The following is a 25277-nucleotide window of genomic DNA, read 5'->3' on the forward strand; positions in this document are numbered from 1 at the left end:
TAGGAACACCGCAGCATCAACAAAAATCTGCATTGTATCATTGGGTTAAGCCCTGAACAGTCCGCTGCAAAGAATGACGTCTATCACCACCACCAGCCAACGTTTCTCCCAATTGAAACCATTCATGCATGAGGCGGGCAATTTCTATTTTGATTTGCGCTGCCAGCCATAGCTTATGACTCCATACTACAGCATTCCTTCCACGCCAGATGCTCCACCAAACATCAATGCAATTCAGCTTAGCAGACATATCAGTGTTGGATAGGCATCTTATAAACCAGTCGGCAAAATCGTCATGGTGGTCCGGCAAGGATATTGAATTCTGCCAAAGTGGAGTGGTCTCAGAACACTCACAAAAAAGGTGATGCAACGTTTCTGGTGATTGCCTACATAACAGGCATAACACATCGACCTCCACTCCTCTATTCTGCAAGGCAACCAAGGTAGGAATAACTCCCTGTAAGTAACGCCACAGAAAATTCTGCACGCTAGGTGGAACCTTAGTACGCCATATATGTCTCCAGCAATGATGATTAGCTTTATTTTCATTGTTTTATAAAATGCAGGAGCATCCTATTAGAATATAGAATTATTTGAATGTTAAGTTGTTCTGACTAATAATTGACTTTAAAGCCTAGGTAAGGTGGGTTCGTGGAATGTGGATTACTATTTGTTAATTAGTTGTTATTTGGAATTATATGAAATGGTTAAACCTTTAGGACTAGATAAATTAAATACGAGGAGTTATCATTTCATATTGGATTAATACGATGTGTTATGAAAACAATGAATTATTCTTTACCAATCTATTGTGTGTATTTGAATTGTCTTTTTGAATTCGTGCGTGGTTGATTTTTCCTTGCGTGTTGGCTTGTTGCTATAGGTAAGAAAACAAGGTATCGCATTCAAAAACTGGTGGCTCGAGGGATTCTGATATTGACGATGATTTTGTGGTGCCACCTTTGGCGTTCCTTGCGAGGCTGCAACAAGACCCTATGTGGAATGCGCCAGATTATGAACTCATTGTGGAAGAGGTCAAATGAGAGTGTGGCCTTACCAAAGGTGATAGTACTAAGCTGCACTAGCTCAGGTTGCATTACATGAAGGAAATTGCAATCTCTGAGTTCAATCTACACAAAAGTAGGAACCTGTCTCAGGCGTTTTAGTTTATTTTTACTCCGTTGGATGCTATTTAGATAAGAGTACCCTATTCCAGTTTATGACTTCGTTATGATTACTTAGTTTTTTAGGATAACTATACTGATGTTGGGTTTGGTTGGTTGTTGGCGTAGGTTGTTTAGTTTTGACATTTGCACCACCCTTCTACCTACTGTTTATCATTTGGTGTTAGGGTGATGAGTGAATAATTGTCGTCGATTCAAACTACGATAAGTTACAGAGATACAAAAGGAGATTAGAGTCCTATCTAACTACCTCTATACAATAGCTATCAGTTACAGGACTAATTCAACTATAATAATAATACAAGCTAAGTTACATAATAAATGAATAAGAAATATAACATTACTAACACTCCCCCTCAAGCTGAAGGTGGTGTGCACACAACACTAAGCTTTTCCCGCAGCGAGGTGAAGCGAGCTGATGGCGGTGGTTTGGTGAAGACGTCAGCTAACTGGTCATTGGTGGAGATGAAATTAACCCGGAACTCCTCTAATGCTACCTTATCTCGAATAAAGTGGTAGTCAATCTTGACGTGTTTCGTCCGAGCATGAAAAACAGGATTTGCGCACATATAAGTGGCGTCCAAATTATCACACCATAGAGTCGCAGGATTCCTAAAGTGTAGACCAAGCTCCCGAAGTAGGGATACAACCCAAGTAACATCTGCAGCTACATCGGCTAGGCCCTTATACTCAGCCTCGGTGGAGGACCTAGCCACAGTTCACTGTTTACGAGAAAACCAAGAGATCAGATTCGTCCCAAGGAATACAGCATAACCATTAGTGGACTTACGATATACCGGACACCCAGTGCAGTCCGAGTCAGAGTAAGCATGGATGTCGGAGGAAGGTGACGTAGCCAGTTTCAGACCATACGCTTGTGTGCCCTTCACATACCGAAGGACCCGTTTAAGCAAACCCCAATGCTCATCAGTCGGAGTGTGCATAAACTGACAAAGCCTGTTGACGGCGTAAGACAGATCCGGACGAGTGATAGTGAGATACTGTAGGGCCCCAGCTAACCTACGATACTGAGTAGGATTCTCATAAGGGCTCGTGACTGGAGATATGGCCTGTGTGACCGCAGCTGGAGTGGACAAAGGTTTACAGTCAGTCATGCCTGCGCGAGTCAAAATATCGGCCATGTAACGCCGTTGGGAGAGCAGAACGCCATCTTTCAGCGGAATAGTTTCAATGCCGAGGAAGAAAGTGGGAGTGCCCAAATCTCGGATCTTGAAAGTGGTAGATAGCTGGTTGAGAAGTGAAAGAAGTAGTTCTGTGTCGTTGCCAAGCATGATGATATCGTCCACATAAACGAGCAGGTAAACCCGTGATGTGCCTCGTGTGTAGTAAAAAAGCGAGACATCAGTTTTGGATGCCATGAAACCTGTAGTCAAAAGAAAATCATGTAACCGCTTAAACCAGGCACGTGGGGCCTGTTTAAGACCGTAAAGAGACCGTTGGAGACGACAGACATAATCCGGATGGGTTGGGTTCTCATACCCCGGCGGTTGTCGCATATAGACTGTTTCTGCCAGATGCCCATTTAAGAAGGCATTGTGAACATCCAGCTGCTGCATAGTCCAGCCCCGTGATATAGCAAGGGCGAGCAATATGCGAACCGTGGTTGGCTTGACTACTGGACTGTAGGTTTCAAAGAAGTCTTCACCAGCGACCTGATTGAACCCTTTTGCCACTAAGCGAGCTTTGTAACGCTCTATAGCACCATCGGCCTTCCGTTTGGTGCGGTAGACCCACTTGCAGCCAACTACATTTATACCGGGATTGGCCGGGGTGAGACACCATGTATTATTATTCAAGAGTGCATTAAATTCCTGATCCATAGCATCCCTCCACTGTGGGTGTGCCACGGCCTGAGTGTAGCAAGTTGGATCAGTTGAGGCGGTTAGAGCTTGAAAGGGCTCGTCTGTGCCTCGTGTCATGTGCCGGAGTCGCATGACATGACCCCGATCCTGGGGTTGTGCTGTAGCTTGGGCCCGGGCTCGGGGCTTACGCCGTGGGGCCACTCTGTCGGCCGACTGTTGTTGTATCGCCAATGGTGGCACCTGGACCGCCAGAGGAGGCTCATTAAGCGGTGCGGCTTGTGGCAGCAGAATTATGGGACCCGACTCCCAAGGGACGGTATTTGGAGTGCTCTCAGTCTCGCTTTGCTCATATGTACCTGTGGCATAGGGAAACACACTTTCGTCAAACCAAACAAGGCCACAGATAAAGGTCTTCCCAGATACTGGGTCCACGCGTCGGTACCCACTATAAGACATAGGATAGCCTAGAAAGACATAGGGTGCAGAACCATACTCTATCTTATGGAGATTGTAGGGCCGTAGATAAGGGTAACATCTGCACCTAAACATGCGAAGGAAAGTGTATGGCGGAGTTTTATTATAGATAGACTCATAAGGACTGACAAAATTGAGTGCAGACGACGGGAGACAATTTATGAGATAGGAAGTTGTTTCAAACGCGACGTCCCAGTGTTTGATGGGGACTGAGCTGTCAGCGAGTAAAGCTAACCGGTTTCGACAACATGCCTATTCCGACGCTCTACTCAGCCGTTCTGCTCATGCGTATAGGCGCAAGATTGCCTATGCACAATGCCAAGAGATTGAAAAATTGAATGCAGACGGCGATATTCGCCTCCGAGATCGGACTGTATAAACTTGATAGAACGCGAGAATTGGCATTCTACCATGACACGGAAAGAATCAAAAATTTTATAAATATCTGATTTTAACCGCAAAGGGTAAAACCAGCAAAAACGTGTGTGGTCGTCAACAAAAAGAACGAAATATCTAAAACCCCGGCACAAACAACGGGTGTCGGTCCCCAAATATCAGTATACAGCAAGTCGAGTACATTATTACTAGAGGAAAGAACCCTATCTAGTGGGAAACGAGACGATTTCCCGAGTTGATACGACGAACACAACTGCGGCATACTTGATTTGGATTGTGTGACCGGGCATTTTTGTAAGACACGGATTTGGGCACGTTTATGCGGATGTCAAAGCCTGTGATGCCAAACATCAGGTGGCGCACGAGCGGTTATTAACGCAACATGTGACCGAGACATGGGTAGCTTGTACAATCCCCCCGTGGTAGGACCCCTAAGGAGCACCGCCTTGGTGTGACAATCCTTCACAACAAAATGATCACGGTGAAATTCAAAGTAAACATCAATGTCAATTGTAAAGCGATTAACAGACAATAATGGTAAAGAAAGACAGGGGACATGTAATATATTGTTTAATTTTAAAGTTCTAGACAGAGAGTTTAGTGATGCATGGCCAATACTGGTTATAACCAAACCTGACCTATTGCCCACGCGGAGGACATCACCGCCGGAGTAGAGGTCGGATTGCGCCATCATCGACTGATCGAGTGTAGTGTGTGACGAAGCCCCAGTGTCCGGGTACCATGCGTCTGCCTCCACTGCGCCATCATCACCGGGGACTGCCGCGTGAGCCTGCGGCTATAGTGCGCCGGCGTAGCGCTTGAAGCAATGGAGAGCCGTATGTCCGTGCGAGCGGCAGATTTGGCACCTCGGACCGCCACCACCACGGCCTCGGCCTTGCCCTCCACGTCCACGGCCGCCTCCCCGACCTCGCCATTGTCCAGAACCAGCGTGCCGGGGACCTCCGCCTGCCGCCTGATTCTGTGCGTAGCCGCGACCAGCAACCATCATCGTGTGTGGCCCGCCGGCTGATGGACCACCGGCAAAGGAGAATTCATCTGCCCAGATGAATTCTTGGGCCTAGAGATAATCCGAGTGCTGAGGTATCGACACCGGTGCGCCGGACACCGCGAGGGACGACGCCATCGACCGGAACTCTGGCTGGTCTCCACGGAAAACCCAAAGGTTTTGTGCATCAAGCGAGACCGGACGACCGGCCAACGCAAGATCCTCCACCAACAGCTGTGCTCGGTCGAGGTATTCTGCGGGGGTGTTGTCTCCTTGTCTGAGCGACTGGAACTGAGCGAGGAGGTTTAGACACCTCGCCCGAGTCGATGAACCGAGCGCCGCCGTAATGGACGTCCAAACTTCTTGCGACGTCGTGCGGCCGACGGCGAGGTAAAGAACCTCATCGGCCATCGAGGACACGAGGAGTGACAGGATCGATTGATCCTGTTGCACCCACACGCTGTGCGCCGGATTCACTATAGTTTTCGTTGTCGTGGCGTCGGAAGCAGCTTCGCCGGATGCCGGAGTTTCGAGAGTAGCCGGCGGACATGGCGTGTCGCCGGTGACGAATCCAAGAAGGCCTTGCCCACATAGAAAGGGTACTAGTTGAGTGCGCCTGAAGAGGAAGTTTTTCGTGGTCAGCTTCATGGATATAAAATGGTGAGCCAAGGCTAGGGTGTTGGGGGTGGACGGGGGTGGTGGTGTAGCGGCGGTGACCGTTCTTTCGCTAGAGTTTGTCGACATAGTTTGGGAAGGAGAGAGAGAGAGAGAGAGATCACCTAGCTAACTGATACCAGATGAGTGAATAATTGTCGTAGATTCAAACTGCGTTAAGTTACAGAGATACAAAAGGAGATTAGAGTCCTATCTAACTACCCCTATATAGTAGCTATCAGTTACAGGACTAATTCAACTATAATAATAATACAAGCTAAGTTACATAATAAATGAATAGGAAATATAACATTACTAACAAGGGTGACTTGTTTTTTGACATATGTTATTACCCTGTTATTTTGGTCGGTGCATTAATCTTCTCTTGGCGATGTATGTGGTGTACAGTTTTGTGCACAATGTAGCTTTGTAGAGCAACAATACTCTTGCAACCTTGTTCATGCACACACATGAACATCAGAACGCACATAGTACTAAACTAGTCTTTTCAATACTGTCTATGTTACTCATTTCTTCTGATTGCCTGTGCACACACCTAAATGCCAGTATGCACACACAGCAAAAGTATAACCAAGGCACTTATGTTAGTGCACAAAGAGGAGAATTGCAATTCACACAGTACTAAATGGATATTTGTGTTTCTACTTTTGTAATCTGGATCTTTGAACTGCTTATGCACACACCAATAAGCCACCGTGGACACCCAGTGTCTCTTGTTCGTTAATCACGGTTTGAATACTATTAGTATAATAACTTAACTGTAAACCTTTTCAAAAAAATTGTAAACAATTAATGCTCTTGATCGTCCCGTATGTTGCAACAAAAGTTATTACATCCCCAAACTATGCAGTCTTTGCAAATATGCTCCTAAATTTGCCCAAAAGCCATGCATAAGAGTCTATGTCTTCTTTAACAATAAGGCCCACTCCAAATGTAATTGACTTCTTGTCGTTATCCACCTCATTGAATGGGACAAAGACTAATTTGTATATGTATGAAGACCACGTCAATTTTGTTAGTGCACACACTTGAGTAATAAAATGCACACTGTACTGTACGGATATTTAGTACGTGCACACACGGAAATATTCAGATGCACATAGCACAAAACGTGGAAATCCAATTCTGACTATTATTTCGCTCTTAGATCAGCGTGTGCATTCACTAACCAGCTAATGTGCACACACAGTAACTCATGAATGTGAAACACGAATTAAAAAATAGTTACTATAATAACGTCCATATGAAGAAATGTCCATTACACATTCATCTATCCCACCAACATTTTGCTCGGCACCTGTGAGCCGCACCAACCAAGCATATCATCACCATATTGTTATTGTATTTATGATTTTGATAAAACGTCACTCTGCATGACTTCTAAACACATATATCCGGCCATGAACGCACACAATAAGCACTTTAATGTCACTTCTCTTGTTCGACAACTACTAACCTACCATGAACGGGATTCCATTTCTGTGTAAACATTGTGTGGCATGGGGTACGACGTGTGTGCACTCCAGAATTAGGATATGTGCATGGCATCCGTTATCACACCCTGAATTTAGATTAGTCAAGAATTTCTATATCTTTTTGTTTATTCAGTTGATTACCCATGGTTACACCCAGTTTTGACTATTCCCTTTTCTACATGTGTACATACCTTACCCCCCTGGTCATGCAACCCCCCGCATGATCAATTTCCCATCCTATCTTCATGTTCTTGTTTTCTTAAATCTTAAAAACCTTCCCACGTTTGATTTACAGTAAACAATGCAAACTCATGTACCAATTTTAACACTACTTCAATCGGACCGGAGTGCTTACCCGTTTCTGCCGTAGCCATCTTCGATTCACGTTGTTCCTGGAACGCTCATTGTGCAGTCTTCGTCCGCCGCCTTACGTATTACAGAGGAAAATTTGAATCCTTCCACTACTAAAATTCGTAGAGAATCCTTTGTGATATTGTCTTCTAATATTATATCCTTATTTAAATTTGCATGCTTTGCCTTTTTTTTTTACCCCTTCTTAAAATTTCAATCATAAAAGCTACCTAATGACCCTCTTAATCTTAGCCGCCCAACCATTTAATCCCATGGTCCCATTTTATCCACAAGTTTGTATTTTAAGGGTGTTTGCATGTGAATGCAACACTATATATATATATATATATATATATATATATATATATATATATATATATATATATATATATATATATATATATATATATATATATATATATATATATAAAGGATCAAGTGAAAAAGAAGCCTTAGGTGAAAAATAGGATGTAATCTCATCTATTGAATTAGATCAGATCAACGTCCAGAATGAAGCAATTAAAAAAAAACGCAGTGGAATTATTGTACTAAAGAGCATAGGTGATCGTTATATATACTTTTAAAGAGCATTAGATCTTGAATGAATCACTAATTACTAATTTTAGTTGAATACTGTGATCGTTTATGATTAGTGTTCGTTGAAGATCATGCTTTATATTTAGTCTTTTCAATAATTATTTCATATTTTCTACCTTGCCATGCACATTTTTTCCTTTTCAGAGTTCCAATGCACATTGTCCCTTCTTCCAGAGCACATTGTTATGTCTTACAGTGTACATTGTTGTGCCTTCAACCTTTAAACCATACCATGCACATTTTTGCCTTTTCAGAGTTCCAGTGCACATTGTCACTTCTTCTAGAGCATATTGTTGTATCTTACAGTGCACATTGTTGTGCCTTCAACCTTTAAACCTTACCATGCACATTTTTGCCTTTCCAGAGTTCTAGTGCACATTGTCTCTTCTTCTAGAGCACATTGTTGTGCATTATAGTGCATATTGTTGTGCCTTAAACCTATAAACCTTACCATGCACATTTTGTCTTTCTAGAGTTCTAGTGCACACTGTCCCTTCTTCCATAGCACATTGTTGTGCCTTCAATCTTTAAGATCGTAGGTGTTATATATATATATATATATATATATATATATATATATATATATATATATATATATATATATATATATATATATATATATATATATATATATATATATATATATATATATATATATATATATATATATATATATTATGCAACAATTTATTTATGCCGATGATTTTTCCATGGCGGGTGCGGCGAATGTGGATGGATTGCCCACGGCGATGTACGCTGGTCGTGGCAGTCAGCAACCGGGAGATAGTGGATCAAGTAGTCGCGGTGGCGGCCAGAGGCAAGGGCGAGGTCGCGAAGGATAGGGACGTGGGTGCGGTAATAGAGCTCCCCGGTGCCAGATCTGCCGGTCTCACGGACACACTGCCGTCTACTACATTACGTGGTACACAACGCAACCACCAGCCCAGGCGAACGTCGCTGTTGTCGAAGATGCAGGAGCCACTGCCACCATCGATGCATGGTATCCGGACACCGGCGCCACCTCTCACACGACACTGGACGCGTCGATGATCGGGAAGTCCGAGGATTAAACTGGCGGCGACATCTTGTGGGTCGGCAATGGTACATGTTTGGGTATCTCCCGTGTCGGTCATGCATCTGTTTCATCTGTTTCTAAAAATCTCCTTTTGTCAAATATTTTTCATGTTCCGAAATTATCTGTGGCTCTCTTCTCTGTACATTGTTTTACTAACGATAACGGTGTATTTTTTGAGTTTCATAACAATTATTTTGTTGCCAAGGACTCAATCACCAAGGAAATTCTGCTTAAAGGTCATAGTGCGGGTGGCCTTCACAAATTGTCCATTCCACGGTCTCCCGTCGCGTTTCTGTGTGCCCGGGCGTTTCCCACTATATGGCATAGCAAGTTGGGGCATCCGCATGCTCAAGTCCTCAACTGGGTTTTGTCACAGTGTCCATTCTCTACAAATAAATTTGGTTCGTCGGGGATGTGTTCGGCTTGCCAACTAGGCAAATCCTCCCGTTTCCCTTTAGATCGAGTTTTTAATTTTGCTAATAATGTATTGGACATTGTGTACACGGACATTTGGGGTCCATCCCCGGTTTTTTCTGTTAACGGTTTTAAATATTTCATTTTATTTGCGGATGATTATTCACGATTTAACTAGTTTTATCCCTTGCGTGTGGTTTGTGCTTAATGTGAGTAGTTGCTAAAACATAATGTGCATGGTTTTCCTTTTTAATAAGGTCCATTGTTTTCCTTCTTAAGGTGTGTGATTTGTATGCTTAAGGTGCGTTAGTTGTGTGAAACTTAAGGTGGGCCTTTTTAAAACCTTAGATGCGTGGTTTGTGTTCTTAAGGTGCTTTGTTTGTGTACTACTTAAGGTGCACCATTTTAATGCTTAAGGTGCGTCAACTGCACAACTGCATGGAAAGCTATACCCGTACTTGAATCCTATATATATATATATATATATATATATACTAGTACTTTTTATGCGCGATGCGTAAAAACTAAGTGCCCAATATTAATACATTATATTAAAATTTTAAATTTATTTAAATTTTAGATATTTAAATTATTCTAAATAATAATAATAATGTTAATCATTTTTATAAATTTGATATTTATATTTATGTAATAATTAACATATAACTCAAATATTTAATGTGTATATATTATTATTAATTAAGAAGATAAGAAAATATATGGTGGATGCATGTGCATGGTAACAATAGTGGAAAAGATAACGGAAGTTATAACGGTATGGGTATGTTCGTTCAAAATATTTTAATGTACAACCTTTATAGCATAATGTACAAAAAACATAACGGAAAAAACGGACATAAATCAGGGGTATAATTTTCATTCACACTTATTATGTTTTTATTTTAGATTTAGATTTAGATTTAGATGTGTCAGTTTGCATGTTTTAGTGTTAAAAATTTATAAAGTTTTTTTGTTCAATTTAGGCCTATACTAAAATGTAATTAAATTTAAAAAATATACGATTTAAGTATCTTGGGTAGTTTATATATATATATATATATATATATATATATATATATATATATATATATATATATATATATATATATATATATAGAGTTAAAGGTTCCCGTACGGTTGAATGCTTCTCGTGCGGTTGTGCGGTTGATTAATGTGCGTGAGATTTGTACTCAATGTGCATGAGTGTTGTGTTTAATGTGCCTGAGATTTGTACTTAATGTCCGTGAATGTGTAAAATGCAGCAGAAAATATGGATGTCAGCTTCTTCCCCATCCCCAGTAGCCATTGCCCCCTCCCTGATAATGATGATGCGGAGGCGGGCTATGGTGGTTAAGAATTATGGAAATAATACAACAGAAATCCACAATTAGGGAAGAATAATATGTTTTATATATATATATATATATATATATATATATATATATATATATATATATATATATATATATATATATATATATATATATATATATATATATATATATAATTTTCAATTTGCCCTTTTAGTTTGACCGGTAAATTACAATGAGGATCAAATTGGGTAAAATGACATAATCGGGGACGAAATTGAGGAATTTTGATAGTAATGATCAAATTGGTGAAATCTTCATAGTCGAGGGACCAAATTGGTAATTAACGCGAGAACACATTATAAATTACACGTCTCATTATTATTTATTAATATAAAAGAATGTTATATATATAAGATTTTATCAATGACGTTTGTTATCTATGATATTGTTCTCTTGTAAAAAAGGAAAGAAATGTTTTAGTATGACACTAAAATTGGTGTATGACTTTCTTTAAAATGGGTGTGACAGATTGGTGGGAAGTCATGATTGTAGTGTCTTGTGACATGATACCCTCTATGGTCATAAACTTTTACTAGCAATAAATAGTGAAAGTTACATTAAAATAGCAAATTAAAAATTAAAGCTTCTTTTTTTTTTTTTTGAATGTAAAAATTAAAGCTTCTTAATTGTATACAAATTGCTGTGGAAATACTAAAATCGATCAATGCCTTCACATACATGTATCAACTATGATTGGTTTTTTGTCCCTTTTAATTTTTTTTTTTTGAAAGTTGTCCCTTTTAATTTGTTTCCTCTGTTCTGTTGAACTTTCCAAATCATTAACCTTTGAAACTTATATTGTCATTTTGAATTTTAATCTTTCCTCTCCTTAAGGTCCATTTTTTACTAACTTAAAATTTATTAATTAGTTAATGAAATTCTCCTAATTAGTTAACAGAATCTAACTACAATTTCCATTATTACCCTTAGCTTTGTCAAGGAAAATATGCATAATTATGTTCTTAACAAAAGAGGGCACAACTATATTTGCAAACATGGGCCCTGGGCAAGGGCCCAGCCTGTCCTTGCCTAGGGCCAGTACTGCATATTCAGCCCAGTCCATATGTCTGATTGGAAGTCGTCTTAGGGAAGAAGGATGGAGAAAAAGCGAAGAAGAAAGGAGGTTGAACGTCCAGAGCTCTTGATTTCTGGAAAACTCATTCACTCACTCGATCATTTCCTCATCAGGTAGTCTGTATAACTCTTAGTCTCCCCGTTTGTTTCTGTTAAAATTAGTTATAAATGTTGATATTAGTTTGTCTAATGATTGATTAGTGATTTATGATGTTGATGTTAGTTTGTCTAATGATTAATTTACTGAAAACTCAATTCAATTTAATGATTTATGCATGTTGATGTTGGTTGTCTTCAATTTAGTGATTTATGCATGTTAATGTTGGTTGTCTTCAATTTAGTGATTTATGTATATTGATGTTGGTTGAAATAACCTATTCTAATAAAAGAATCTGTTCTTTCTGTTATCCCAAACCTGCTCTAGTGTTAACATACTTATGGAGTTATGAATGAAAAACTAATTTTTTTTGTACAGTGCAGTAAATCGGCTATTGACAGTAATAATTCTAGCTTGTTCATTCCTCTCCAAAAAATTCATGTCGAATATAAAAATATTAATAAAAAAATTTAATTCAAATTATATTTCAAAATTCCTTAAAGTGATAAATTTTACTTATAATATATGTGTAATCATATTTTCTACCACAACTTTTACTCCCATCAACAAAACTTTATCAGAGCAAAAAATAACTTATCAGAGCTCGTCACATCACAGAGTAAAATTATCATAGCAAAGAATAGCTTACCTTCTTGCAATATGACAAAATCTTGTACTTTTACATATCAACCAAAAAAAATACACTTGTCATTCCCTTTCAAAAAAAAAAAAAAAAACATTTGTTATTCAATTATAATCAGTACTTATTCACATAATAATTGTAGTCTTTAATATTAGTAGAGTGTTGAATTTGATCCATAATATCTTATTAACCAAACATTAATTTTACTGATTTAACCCATTACTTCACTAAAAACTTTAAAATCAAATTTATTTTTTGTGAGATTTAAAATCAAATTTATATTACAAATAAATGAATTGAAAAGCTAAATATATACTATGGCCGCAATTGAAAGTATCATTGCCCAATGCCCATCCACATCATTTTTATTTTTAACTTTTTCTATTAAGAAAATATCATAACATTAAGATAACTTCGAGTACAAAGTTTTGAGAATGAATCGAGGAATGAAAGTATAGAAAAGAATCAATGCTTCCAGCAAACTAAGATTACCGATGAAAATTCCGATGATGATTTGGATGATGAGAGTTGAAATTCCGCGGGTCTGCAAGGCGATTAGCAGAAATGAGAGAAGTAAGAAATCAAACTAACAAATTTTAATTCCAAAAAACCTGAGTTGATAAATATACAACGAATAACAAAATGAAACGAAAATTTAGAAATTGTAACTCGATTTTACCACCGAATATTGCCTATGGATTACTATGAGGAGAGATGAAATTTCGCGAATCTGCAATTTGAAACTACACACCGAATAACAAAATCAAACTTAAAATTTCTAATTCAAAATGTATGAGTTAAGAATTACGAGTATTGCAAGAAGGTAAGCTATTCTTTGCTCTGATAATTTTACTCTATGATGTGACGAGCTCTGATAAGCTATTTTTTGCTCTGATAAAGCTTTGTAGGTGGGAAATGACCAAACGATGAGTGCTTTGGTGATGACAACAACATGGTAAATGGGCATCCAACATTGTAATTGAAGAAGAAACAAATGGTTTTGGTGATGAGTTGTATAAAATTGTTGACCCTAAGATGAATTTATCCCCGCCAGATTTGGAAGAAATCAAGAAATTCTTGAACGTGGCTTTGCTATGTACTTTACCATTTTCGGTTGATAAACCCTCCACGAGAAGGGTTGTCAAGTTGCTACCCAGCAGTCAAAGCCCGCTACTTAGCCGGCTTTGGCTTGTGCTTCGACACATGTTTGGGTTTTGCCTTCTGGAACGCAGCACACCTATTCTTGTGATCTTCAAGTTTCTCCATTCTATCGTACTCTTTTCCACAGTCCTTAAGAATTACGAGTATTGCAAGAAGGTAAGCTATTCTTTGCTCTGATAATTTTACTCTGTGATGTGACGAGCTCTGATAAGCTATTTTTTGCTCTGATAAAGCTTTGTAGGTGGGAAACGACCTAACGATGAGTGCTTTAGTGATGACAACAACATGGTAAAATGGGCATCTAACATTATAATTGAAGAAGAAACAAATGGTTTTGGTGATGAGTTGTATAAAATTGTTGACCCTAAGATGAATTTATCCCCGCGAGATTTAGAAGAAATCAAGAAACTCTTGAACCTAGCTTTGCTATGTACTTCACCATTTCCGGTTGATAGGCCCTCCATGAGAAGGGTGAGGGTTGCCACGGTGAGGGTTGGCAGGGCGAGGGTTGTCAATACACTCGTCTTCATGGTCGTACTCTTTCAACCATTTAACTTCCCAAAGCTTGAAGCACCATCTGCATTTGCTAGTAATCTTGCCTGCCATTCTGTTGCAACACTACCACATCAGCACAAATCACAGAATAAATCACAAAATAAACGAATCAGACATATTAAGTTGCACAACACAACTACATCACCACAAATCACAGAGTAAACTATTCAAAAATGGAGATGCTTATAGTTGGATGAAAATGATGTTGGCACAAGGCAGCAAATTTTTGAACATCATTCGATTATTATAGCTGGATGAAGATGATTCACGACACTTTGGTTGCATATTGAAGTTGCAACTGCTATCGAAATCAAATACCTTATCTATATAAAACAGACTACTTAGATTTAGGGAAGAAGAAGGAAGATACTTTTTTTTTTTTAATCTCAAAATTGTCCTTTAGGTTTGACTTGCAAATAACAATACACTTAGGACCAAATCAGGTAAAAATGTCATAGTCGAGGACCAAATTGAGTAATTTTTATAGTCGAGGACCAAATTGGTGAAATCCTCACAGTCGAGGGACCAAATCAGTAATTTTCTCAATATATAATATTATTTTGTGTTATAACTTTGATATTTAATTTAAAAAAATAGTGCACAAAAAAAGATAATAGACAATGTAGTGAATATAATCAATTGATGAATTTGAATGTAAATAATTTTTACATTGGAGAAAAATAAAGACAATATAATATAATAAAATTATTTCTCTTAATTAATTTATTGATAATGAATAATTTTTTTTTAATAAATACCTGTAGGGACAATGTAGCGAATATAATCAATTGATGAATTTGAATGTAAAGAATTTTTATATTGGAGAAAAATAAAGACAATATAACTAATGAAATTATTTCTCTTATTTAATTTATTGATAATAAATAAATTTTTTGAATAAAAACATTGTAGATACATACTTCTAAATTAAAGATCGAAATGCATATGTATTATTTTTTGTTGTAACTACTAAATTATTATTTAATTTAATAAAAGTAAAATAGAGTACTAAATATGCCAACTTTGATTGGGATGGGGTTCGAACTTCGAACTTAAGACCTTTCTTATTGAAATCAATGAATAAGTTAAAGGTGAACTAACAGAAATTAACGGAAAAGGTAATATTTAACGGAAAAGTTAACGGATAATCATATTCATTAAGGATAAATTAGTCAATCTTAAGAAAAAAAATAAAATCTGATCAATCTGAGTCATTCATTTGATTAAAAAACTTGACCGCCATCTTTTCTACCCATTATAGGCCTAACTCTCTTGAGATCTTATTAGTATAGTAGATATATATATATATATATATATATATATATATATATATATATATATATATATATATATATATATTTATTTATTTATTGGATCCATTGAGATCACAGTAGTTAGCTGAGATCGTGAGATTCGATCATAAGCATCCATTTTTATATTTTAACGGTTTAGATATATAGTTTTTTTTTATTTGAAAATGGCTGGTATGGAATATAATTAGGGGTAGTGTTGTAATTTCCTAGGCGCATTTATTTTGTTTTCGTGTACAGGCTTTTTATTTCCTTTTGTGTTTGTGTTATTTGGATTAACGAGTCGCAGCTACGCCATTCTTCTCGGTGAAATTGCAGAAGAGCATACGTTGCCCAACACCTTCAAATCCTTTGCGTCGGTGGCCGTAGTACCCAATTCTCCATGGCTGGCTCTTCCATCTGGCGGCCAAAGCGTCGAAGGAGTACTTCTTCCGGTGTTGGTCAAGGTATTTCATACTCAATTATCTGTTTCTTCTTCGTTTTCTTTCAGTTATTGTTGTTTGTTTGGTGGGGTTTCGCATGGCGGTACGGTGGGTTTTGGTGTGGCGGGGAGGGTGGGTTTCGACTGGCAGTGGATGTGTGTATGTTCGGCTTTTTGGGCCTGTGGCGCCGGTAGTGGTCGGCGGTAACTGGTGTTTTATGGAGTCCGGGGGGCTTGGTGTGGCGGGGGGGGGGGGGGGGGGGGGGGTGTTCTGGTGATTGACGATTGTAATAGGGTTTTGTCTCCAGGTTTTTTTTTTTGTTTTGTTTTTTTTTTTCTTTTTAATAATCCGATTCTTGGACTTAGAGGGAAAGCAAGGGATGGGTGTATGTTACATTGGAGGTATGCTGATGATTTATTTCCAAGGTTCATAGCATTCTTGTGCAGTGAAGTTATCTTGTTTCTCTTGAACATGGGATCACCAATTAATTTTTAATACATTTTGTTAATGTTTATAGCTTTTGATCTTTTTCATTCTTTGTATAGTTCTCTATTGCTGGATGTTCTTCTATGTTTTTTTTTTTTTTTTTTTTAATGACATCTTTACTTAATGTTAGTGATTTATTTGGTTATGTAGGGTAACTTTGATCTGGTGGGAAACAATTTCCCTGTTTTTTTTATTCGTGATGGAATGAAGTTCCCAGACATGGTCCATGAACTAAATTAAAACCGAATCCCAAGTCCCAGAAAATTGGAGAATCCTTGATTTCTTCTCTCATCAACCAGAGAGTTTGCATAGTTAGTTATTGAAATTTGGAAATAAATTAGCTTTTTAGTCTGAGTTTGTGTTTTATAATATATTGCCCCATTGGGGTTTGCCTTGAATTGTTGTTTGTTTCACTATTGGGTTGTAGGTTTCTTTTCGGTTAGTTCTTGCATTATTCTGGAATATACAAGATTCAGAACCCTTTTAATATACTTTTAGGGTATTTAATTCTGTGTTTATTGTATGTAGGTCTGTGCGTACCAATTTATCTGTGTGCGTGTTTGTTGCAATATAGGTTTTGTGGGGATTGCCTTTCTCTTTGTACTTTTTGATTATTTTAGGTGTGTGCGAACCAAATTTGGGGGTGTGCGCAATCATTTAGATAACCCGTGCAATCTAGTTTTGGTATTTAATTTTGTGTTTTGTGTATTTAGGGAGGTGCGCACCAAATTTAGGTGTGTGCATATATTTCTCATTATATGTTTTGTGGGGACTACCTTTCTATTTTTTCTTTTTGAGTATTTTAGGTGTGTGTGCACCAAATGCATGTGTGTGTGCAACTATTTTGAGAACCTGTTTAATCTAGTTTGGGTATTTAATTTTGTGTTTTGTGTATTTAGAGGGGTGCGCACTAACTATTCATGAATTTTTTGTGTTTTATTTTTTAGACTATTTTAGGTGTGTGCGCACCAAAATTGAGTGTGTGCGCAAATATTTTGAGAACCCATCTACTCTAGTTCGGGTTTTTAATTCTGTGTTTTAAGCTGAGTATGCACCAAATTTAGATGTGTGCACAAATGTCTCGAAATATATTTTGTGGGGTTTACTGTTCTATTTTTCTTTTTGAGTATTTTAGGTGTGTGCAAGCTTTGAGTATTAAAGGCCAGTTCACTCATCATATTGCTGTAAGAATTCAACAACAAAAACCCCTCTAGCTTGATCAATCTACCTCTTCATCAAGACCAATTTGTCAATGTCTGGTGATACTTCACAAATCACAACCATTCATTATGTACATTTATATGCTATTTATTTGTGTATAGTTTGACAAGTGTGTGACTTTAGCTCGAGTTTTTAAGAGCTAAGTCACTATTCCGTACGCCAAAGCTTCTTGTTTTTATATGAAGCTTTGCTTTTCACATATACAGTTAGTTTTTTTTTTTTTTTTTTTTTTTTTTTTTTACAAATGTTAATAGCAATGAAAAGTCTGTTGTATATGTAAACATGAACAGTTGTTATTTACTATTAGATTCATAAAAAGATGTTTCTTTTACTATGCCAACATTTGTGCAACTCCACTGGCCAGTGTGTGCATTTCTATATTGTTGTGTTGTTTCTGAGTAGTTGATGGATGGGAGGGTGGGATTTTAGGACTATGCTTTGCAGTTGTATGGTGTTTGCATTTACCCAGTTTTGGTTCGTTTGTTTTGCTTTTGTGTTTGCATGTAGTTGTGTTTTATTGGTTACATAAATTTTAGAATTTTGCACACGTCAAACGCACACACCGCCACAACAATGTAAACCCAAATTAACATTACAAACGAAACGTAATCCATAACATTACCACAGTTTCATTACCGACCCCGTCATATGCACCAACTCACTACTCCATACGTACACGCCTAACCGATTAAACAAACACATATAGTTGTGTTTTATTGGTTACGTAATTCTCAGAATTTTGCACACGACATACCACACAAATGCGCATACCACTATCACACTTAGTAACAATTATTTTTAAACAAAAACGAAAATTCGACAAACAAAAAAACTTATAATAACACTTTCATGCCAAGACCGCATTTTAATAACTCGCACACGCCGTTGTACATATACGCACACACCACCGAACATTACCAATCCGGTGCACGAAAAAAACCAAGGAATAGTACACTTACAGTCTTTTTTTTTTTTTTTTTTTTTTTAAGCAAAGAATCGTTTATTGAGGAATAGTTCGGCGGGCAGTAAACCCCCTGTAATCATACAAGAGAGCCAATTTGGCTTTGGTAGGCAAAGCATTAAAGGAGCGAAAGATCGAGGGAGTAATAGCGACTAAGCCTTCTGCCGCAAGGGCATCTGCTACGCTGTTTGCTTCCCGATAAGCATGTTTAATCACTGCACCCCAAGCCGCAACGTACGTCCGGATGTAAAACATAGCTTCTTGGAGTTTCCATGGCATCGCGTCCGAAGAGGAGGCCAAACGGACAAGCTGAAGAGAGTCTACTTCAATGATATATGGCCGTAACACCATAGTGTCGCACCATTGTAGGGCTTTCCGCAGAGCTAGCACTTCAGCCTCAAGAGCGGAAGAGACATCCAAACGGAAGCAGATTCCAGCAACCAACAGGCCCCGAGAGTCTCGAAGACATGCCCCACCCGCCGCACCAACTGATGAAAGGAGAGCATCGGTGTTAAGTTTAAGACGTCCTGATGGTGGCGCTAACCACTTGACCCACTGTGTTGTACGCCGCGGAGGGATAGCAAATCTGGCAATCAAGCCTTCAGCTTGAAGACAAAATCCAAGTGCTCCCATGTTGCGAGGTGGACAAGCTAAGGAGATGAGATAGGATTCCCTTTTGATCTTCCTAATAACTTCTGAAGACGAGTACCTAGACCCGTTGTAGAGGCAATCTGTGTATGCCACCCATAAGAACCAGAGAATAAGGCAAGGCAACAGGCATGAAAAGCTTCCCACCGCGGAATCTGGAGCAGCCAGGAGCCACCATGCATGACAGGCAGTACGAATGGTGGATGAGTTGCCCAGATTTAATCCGGATAATCTGCTGAAAAAAGTCCACACTCTCTGTGCTTCGTTACAGCCAAACAGACAATGCTCCAGGCTTGCACTTGCAGCAACACAAAATGGACAAACAGAAGGCACACAGTAACCAAATCTCTCAATGACATCAGGGAAAGGCAGGAGCCTCCTCAGTAGCTTCCACATAAAAACTGAGATTTTAGATGGAATAATCCTTCCCCAAATGCTGGCCGACGAAAGACAACGTCCCCTCTTTGGTCGCAAAAAATCGTAGGCTAAGGACAGAGTGAAGTCCCCATATGTAGATGGAGCCCAGATTATGGATTCTGCAGATGACACGAGATTATCCTCCACAAAGGCTTTCATGGTCCACATCCTGCGCCGTATTAACGAATCTGAAGCCCTCACGTTTTCATCTGGGTAGCGAGCAGTCATGAACCTGCTCCAGAGACTTCCCCCCAACAAGAAGCTGTAGTAAATCTTGGCCGAATAAGCTTGTTGTATGGTGTGCAGATTTCGGACTCCAAGGCCTACCTCGACAGTAGGCAAGGAAATATTTCCCCATGAAGCCCAGTGCCTTTTCGGGCGGCCATCACAGGTTCCCCAGAAGAACGGGGCGAATTTAGATTCCAAAGCCTTTTCTGTTTGGCGAGGAAGGAGTAAAGAAGCCATCGTGTATTGTGGGATCAAAGATAAGACATGCTTTATTAGAGTGAGACGGCCCCCGGGTGATAGAAGCTTTCGCTGCCAACCTGCTAGTTTCCCGTCCACCTTTTCTAGGAGATGCTGGTAATAGCATGGCCTGTTGCGCCCTTTAAACAAGTTCACTCCCAAGTAGCGAAACGGCAAAGAGGAACGTTGCATGCCTAGTAACCGTGACATTGCCGCGGTCCTTTGGCTAGAGCAGTGCTTAGAAGTTACAAAAAAGCTTTTGTTGTAGTTGATTTTCTGACCGGACCCTGCCTGATAATCCTTCAAGAGCTTCGATAACTCCTTTAACGAATTCGATGAGCCATTAACTAGATGATGATGTCATCTGCGAAGGCCAAGTGGGAGATTAATGGACACTGCAACCCTGAGGAATATGGGGAAATCAATCTTGTACCCACTTTTAGAACCAGCGAACGTGACAAAGCCTCCGAAGCAAGTATGAAAAGAAGGGCCGATAGCGGATCCCCTTGTTTTACACCCCTTTTCGGCTGAAAGAAGCCACAGCTGACCCCGTTGACCAAGACGGATAACCTTGTAGCTTCCAGGTTGTTCAAGACTAAACCGATAAACCCGGGTGGGAATCCAAACCTGGTAAGGGCTGCCTTTAAAAAAGGCCACGAGACCCGGTCGAAAGCCTTCATCATGTCCAACTTAACTCCAACATTTGAGCCCCGGCATCTCTTATCAATATATTGCAGGAGCTCAAAGGCTAGCAAAACATTGTCCTGTATACTGCGCCCTTTAACAAAACCAGCCTGCTCACTCGAGATTAGCTTCGGCAAAATGGGACTCAGACGGCTTGCCAGGATCCTAGTAAAAACTTTGCTGATGAAGGTGCAAAGACAAATCGGCCTAAAGTCCGCAAACGTGTCTGGATTATTCCTTTTGGGAATTAGCACTATTTGTGCACTGGCTAGTGCTCGTGGAATCCGAACGCCTGCAAAGAAGTCTAAAGTTGCTTGATAAACATCTTCATGGATAAATTCCCAGCAGTGTCTGAAAAAGGATCCATGAAACCCATCCGGACCGGCTGCACTGTCAGGGTCGAGCATCCACACGGCCTTTTTAACCTCTTCCCGCGATATCGGCGAGGTCAAAGCGATCACATCTGAATTTTCCAAGCAAGGTGGAAGACACATCAAAAGGGAATCCATACCGGGGCAATTTTCGGCTGTGAATAGGCTGGAGTAGTACTGGACTGCCTCCGCTTGAATTGCCTCGGGGGTCGACAAAATAGAACCCGAGCTATCCTTGATGGAGTAAATGGCCTGCCTTCGATGTCGATCTTTAACCATCGCATGAAAGAAACGCGTGTTCGCATCCCCCTCCCTAAGCCATTTGATCCGTGCTTTCTGCTTCCAGTAGGCCTCTTCCTATTTGAGAGCAAGCAAGAGGTTTGCTTGGAGCTTATGGAGGGAGGTTCTGTTTTCAGCTGATGGGGAGTCCTCATAAATTCCTTCTGCTTCTGTCACAGCAGTCTCCAAATTACGAACCCGGTCAAAAACATTCCCGAAAACCTCTTTGTTCCACGATCGTAGGGCTTGTTTAAGGCGATTAAGCTTGAAGGCCAAAGCACGCATGCCACCCCCATCTGCAGGCTCGGCCCAGTTGGCCCGTGCGAAATCTAAGAAGTTGGGGTGGGTTTTCCACATATTTTGAAAACGGAACTGCTTTGGAAATGTCAAAGCGATGTTCGACCCATTAAAAAGCACGGGGGAGTGATCAGATGAGGTACGACCAAGCACAGAAATTCGAATACCCGTGAAGTAATCCCGCAAAGTCGAGTTCATTAAGAAGCGGTCTAATCTTTTCCAAACTGCTCCTGCGCTACGAACCCCATGCCAAGTGTAAAGACCTCCGCTTGTTGCGAGGTCGAGTAGGCCATTATCGTTAATAAAATCAGAGAAATCTGATATGCTGCCCAGGTCTGGAAATGCATTGCCTCTGTACTCAGAGATGCTCGAAATCACGTTGTAGTCACCGCCCATAAGAGTAGGCCTATTTACATTTAGTCTTGTTGCAAGTTGTGCCCATAGCTGTGCCCGTTCCAATCTCGTATGCTTCGCATAGATAGCTATGTAGTCGAAGGTAAACTGCCAGGGGGAGTAGCAAGCAGTACAAGAGATAAATTGTTCACAATCCTGGTCAATATTTATTTGTAAAGAATCACTCCATAGTAACCAAATTTTTGAATTTTCTGAAGCATAGCCACTTGCAAAGTTAAACTCTTGCATGTAACTGTGCAAACGATCAGCTGGTAAAAAAGGTTCAATTATTGTGACCAAATGGATGCCCTCACGGCGAATTATTCGTTTCAGCCTGCGCCGTGAGGTGAAGAGGCCTCTAACATTCCAGATGAGCAGATTCATTTGAGACGGTGAGAGAAGGATACTCGAGCGATTTTCCCCGCAGCTAGCCGGGTGGTTACTGAGGGGGTATTTGCAGAGTAGTCTTTCCGAGGCCGACTCTTTTTCTTGGTTACTGTTATATAGTCATCTGGGCGCGATCTCCTAATCTTGGAGGCAAAAACTTTACTCGCTTCCTTCCATGACTCTAGCAAGGATTTTGAGAAGCTTTGAGCTTCGGAGACTTCATCACCCTCCGATAGATGTCCTGGCTGGGAGTCTGAACGAGATGAGGAGCGGACACCATGATCGTCAATGAGAACAGGCCCAAGCGAGGCGTTGGCATCTGGGTGGCAACGCAGAGCTCCCTGAGTCATTCAAAACTGGTTCAGTTGGTGCATTTGCAGAAACGTTTTCTTGGGGATCAGCTATCAAGTTCTCAACTGGTCGCCAGCATTTTCTAGGAGGAACAATCTGAGGTTGACGGGCAGGTAGAGTGATTGTTTGCGGGGGATCCTTAGGGGGTTCCCGATATGGTTCTTGCGGGCGATTATCAACGTGGTTGCTTCTACAATCTGACGAAAGATGCCCAAATTTTCGACATCCCATGCAATATGGGGGGATGTATTCATAGGTTACTTTTTGAGTGAATCCACCGTATGATCCATTTGTGATCCAGACCTGATCCGGAAGGCTTTGGCTAACGTTCAACTCTACACAAACCCTGGCCAACGATGGTCTGTTGTGCAAAAGAGTTGAAGAATCCACCTTGAGCGAGGTTCCTATGAGGTTGGCGATCGAGTAAATAGCCATTTTATCCTGCAGGTGAGCCGGAAGTCCATCGAAAGCAATCCATACAGGAACGATTAGGGATTCTATATCTAGTCTGAAGTCCGGTGACCATTTAAAGATCCTCATGATGAAGCCTCGAACTGACCAAGATTTTCGGAGCCAACACCTCTGAAAGTCAGTTTCTAGATCAAAATTGATGAGTACATGCCTTTGAATCAGAAGAAGATTTCGAGAGAACATCTGCGAACGTGCGTGGTGGGGGCTCGGCGGCCCCCGGCGGTGCCGCCATCGGAAACGAAAAAGCGTCAAAAAAGCGGAGGATTTGTAACTAACTGAGAGAGATATTACATCTCCACTTACAGTCTTTTTTCTTAAAAACAAAGCATATACAAAAATTCACACACACAACTTATATCAATGTTTGTTTTAAAAAAAATTAATAGCAATGCCCTCATCCCTAAGGTTTGCACACGTTGGAGCACATATTCGCACACACCACCGTAAGTTCAACTCCGGTGTCCAAAAAAAATAAAAACATGTAGTACTCTTACAATATTTTTTTTTTTTTTTAAAAAAAAACATATATATGAATTCACACACACACATATAAACTATTTTCGTAAAAATACAAAAAATAAATAAATAAAAATTCAAAGCCCCAATCCATAAGATTTGTACACGCCATATCACATATACGCACACACCGTCGTACATAATCAACTAAAAACACATTACATATGCACATACCAGTATTTTCTTTATTTTTTTATCAGCTCTCTATACAAATTATTACTAGTTGTTACCTTTAATATTCTACCTAATATTATGCTCAAGATTCCAATTTAATCCTAACCAAAAATAAACTCAATACTAGAATTACTTTTTAATCCTTTAATTATGTTTTTTTAAAAAAATATCCTTAATTAGTTTAAAAGAATCTTTCAATCTCAACCATCCATTGGGAATGCGTTAATGGATGTGATGAGACCTCATGATCTCATTTATCATGGAGATCTCATGAGAACCGCAGCATATATATATATATATATATATATATATATATATATATATATATATATATATATATATATATATATATATATATATATATATATATATAGGCTTCGGATCCCATGAGGTCACTTAGATGAGTGAGATAATGGGGCCTCATCTCATCCATTAAATCATAACATATTAAAGGGTGAGATTGAAAGAGATTTATTTTCCATCTATGGTAGTAGTATATGCATAAGGGTGTATAAGGAATTGTAATATTAGAGCTATATATGGTTAGGAATAGATTGGAATATATTTCATGCTAAGGATCAACTAATTATGGTGTTGAATAATATATTTACGGTTATAAATTATTGTTGATAGAGTGTGAGTTGTATTTAAACATTTGTACTCAGCAATAGTGTTTTGCGGTAGGATATCTCCTCAACAATGAAGGTGCAACCGGAAAGAGGTATGTGCAACCTTAATAGAAGTGTGTTATGGATTATGTTCTGTCTGTGCAGCCATTTAGTTAAGTCGGTGCGTTGAGTTAAGAACCCAACGCACAAGTCCAAAAACTAAACCGAACAAACGTCTGACCTACTAGAATCCAGTGTAAATTTTAAACCAAAAAAAAAAAAAAATACACACACACACACACACCCCTTGTAAACCCCAATCGCACAGACCATAACAACAAAAAGCACCAAATAAATATATAAAATAACAACACACCAACAGTTAAAAGATCATAACATGTTACAATTAAATACACATACCAAAATTGCTTTATGTAAAAAAA

The 25277-nt window shown here is 39.4% G+C and overlaps 1 long non-coding RNA gene across 1 annotated transcript; it reads left to right on the plus strand.

Moving 5' to 3' along the window:
• The first annotated feature begins 738 nt into the window (after positions 1-738).
• Positions 739-17668, plus strand: LOC109164932. The gene is made up of 3 exons (XR_002051454.1): positions 739-826; positions 4047-4054; positions 17656-17668. It is a non-coding gene; the product is annotated as an uncharacterized LOC109164932 (long non-coding RNA).
• The last annotated feature ends 7609 nt before the right edge of the window (positions 17669-25277 follow it).

Source organism: Ipomoea nil, unplaced genomic scaffold (assembly GCF_001879475.1).
Source record: "Ipomoea nil cultivar Tokyo-kokei standard unplaced genomic scaffold, Asagao_1.1 scaffold0117, whole genome shotgun sequence".
Lineage (NCBI taxonomy): Eukaryota > Viridiplantae > Streptophyta > Magnoliopsida > Solanales > Convolvulaceae > Ipomoea > Ipomoea nil.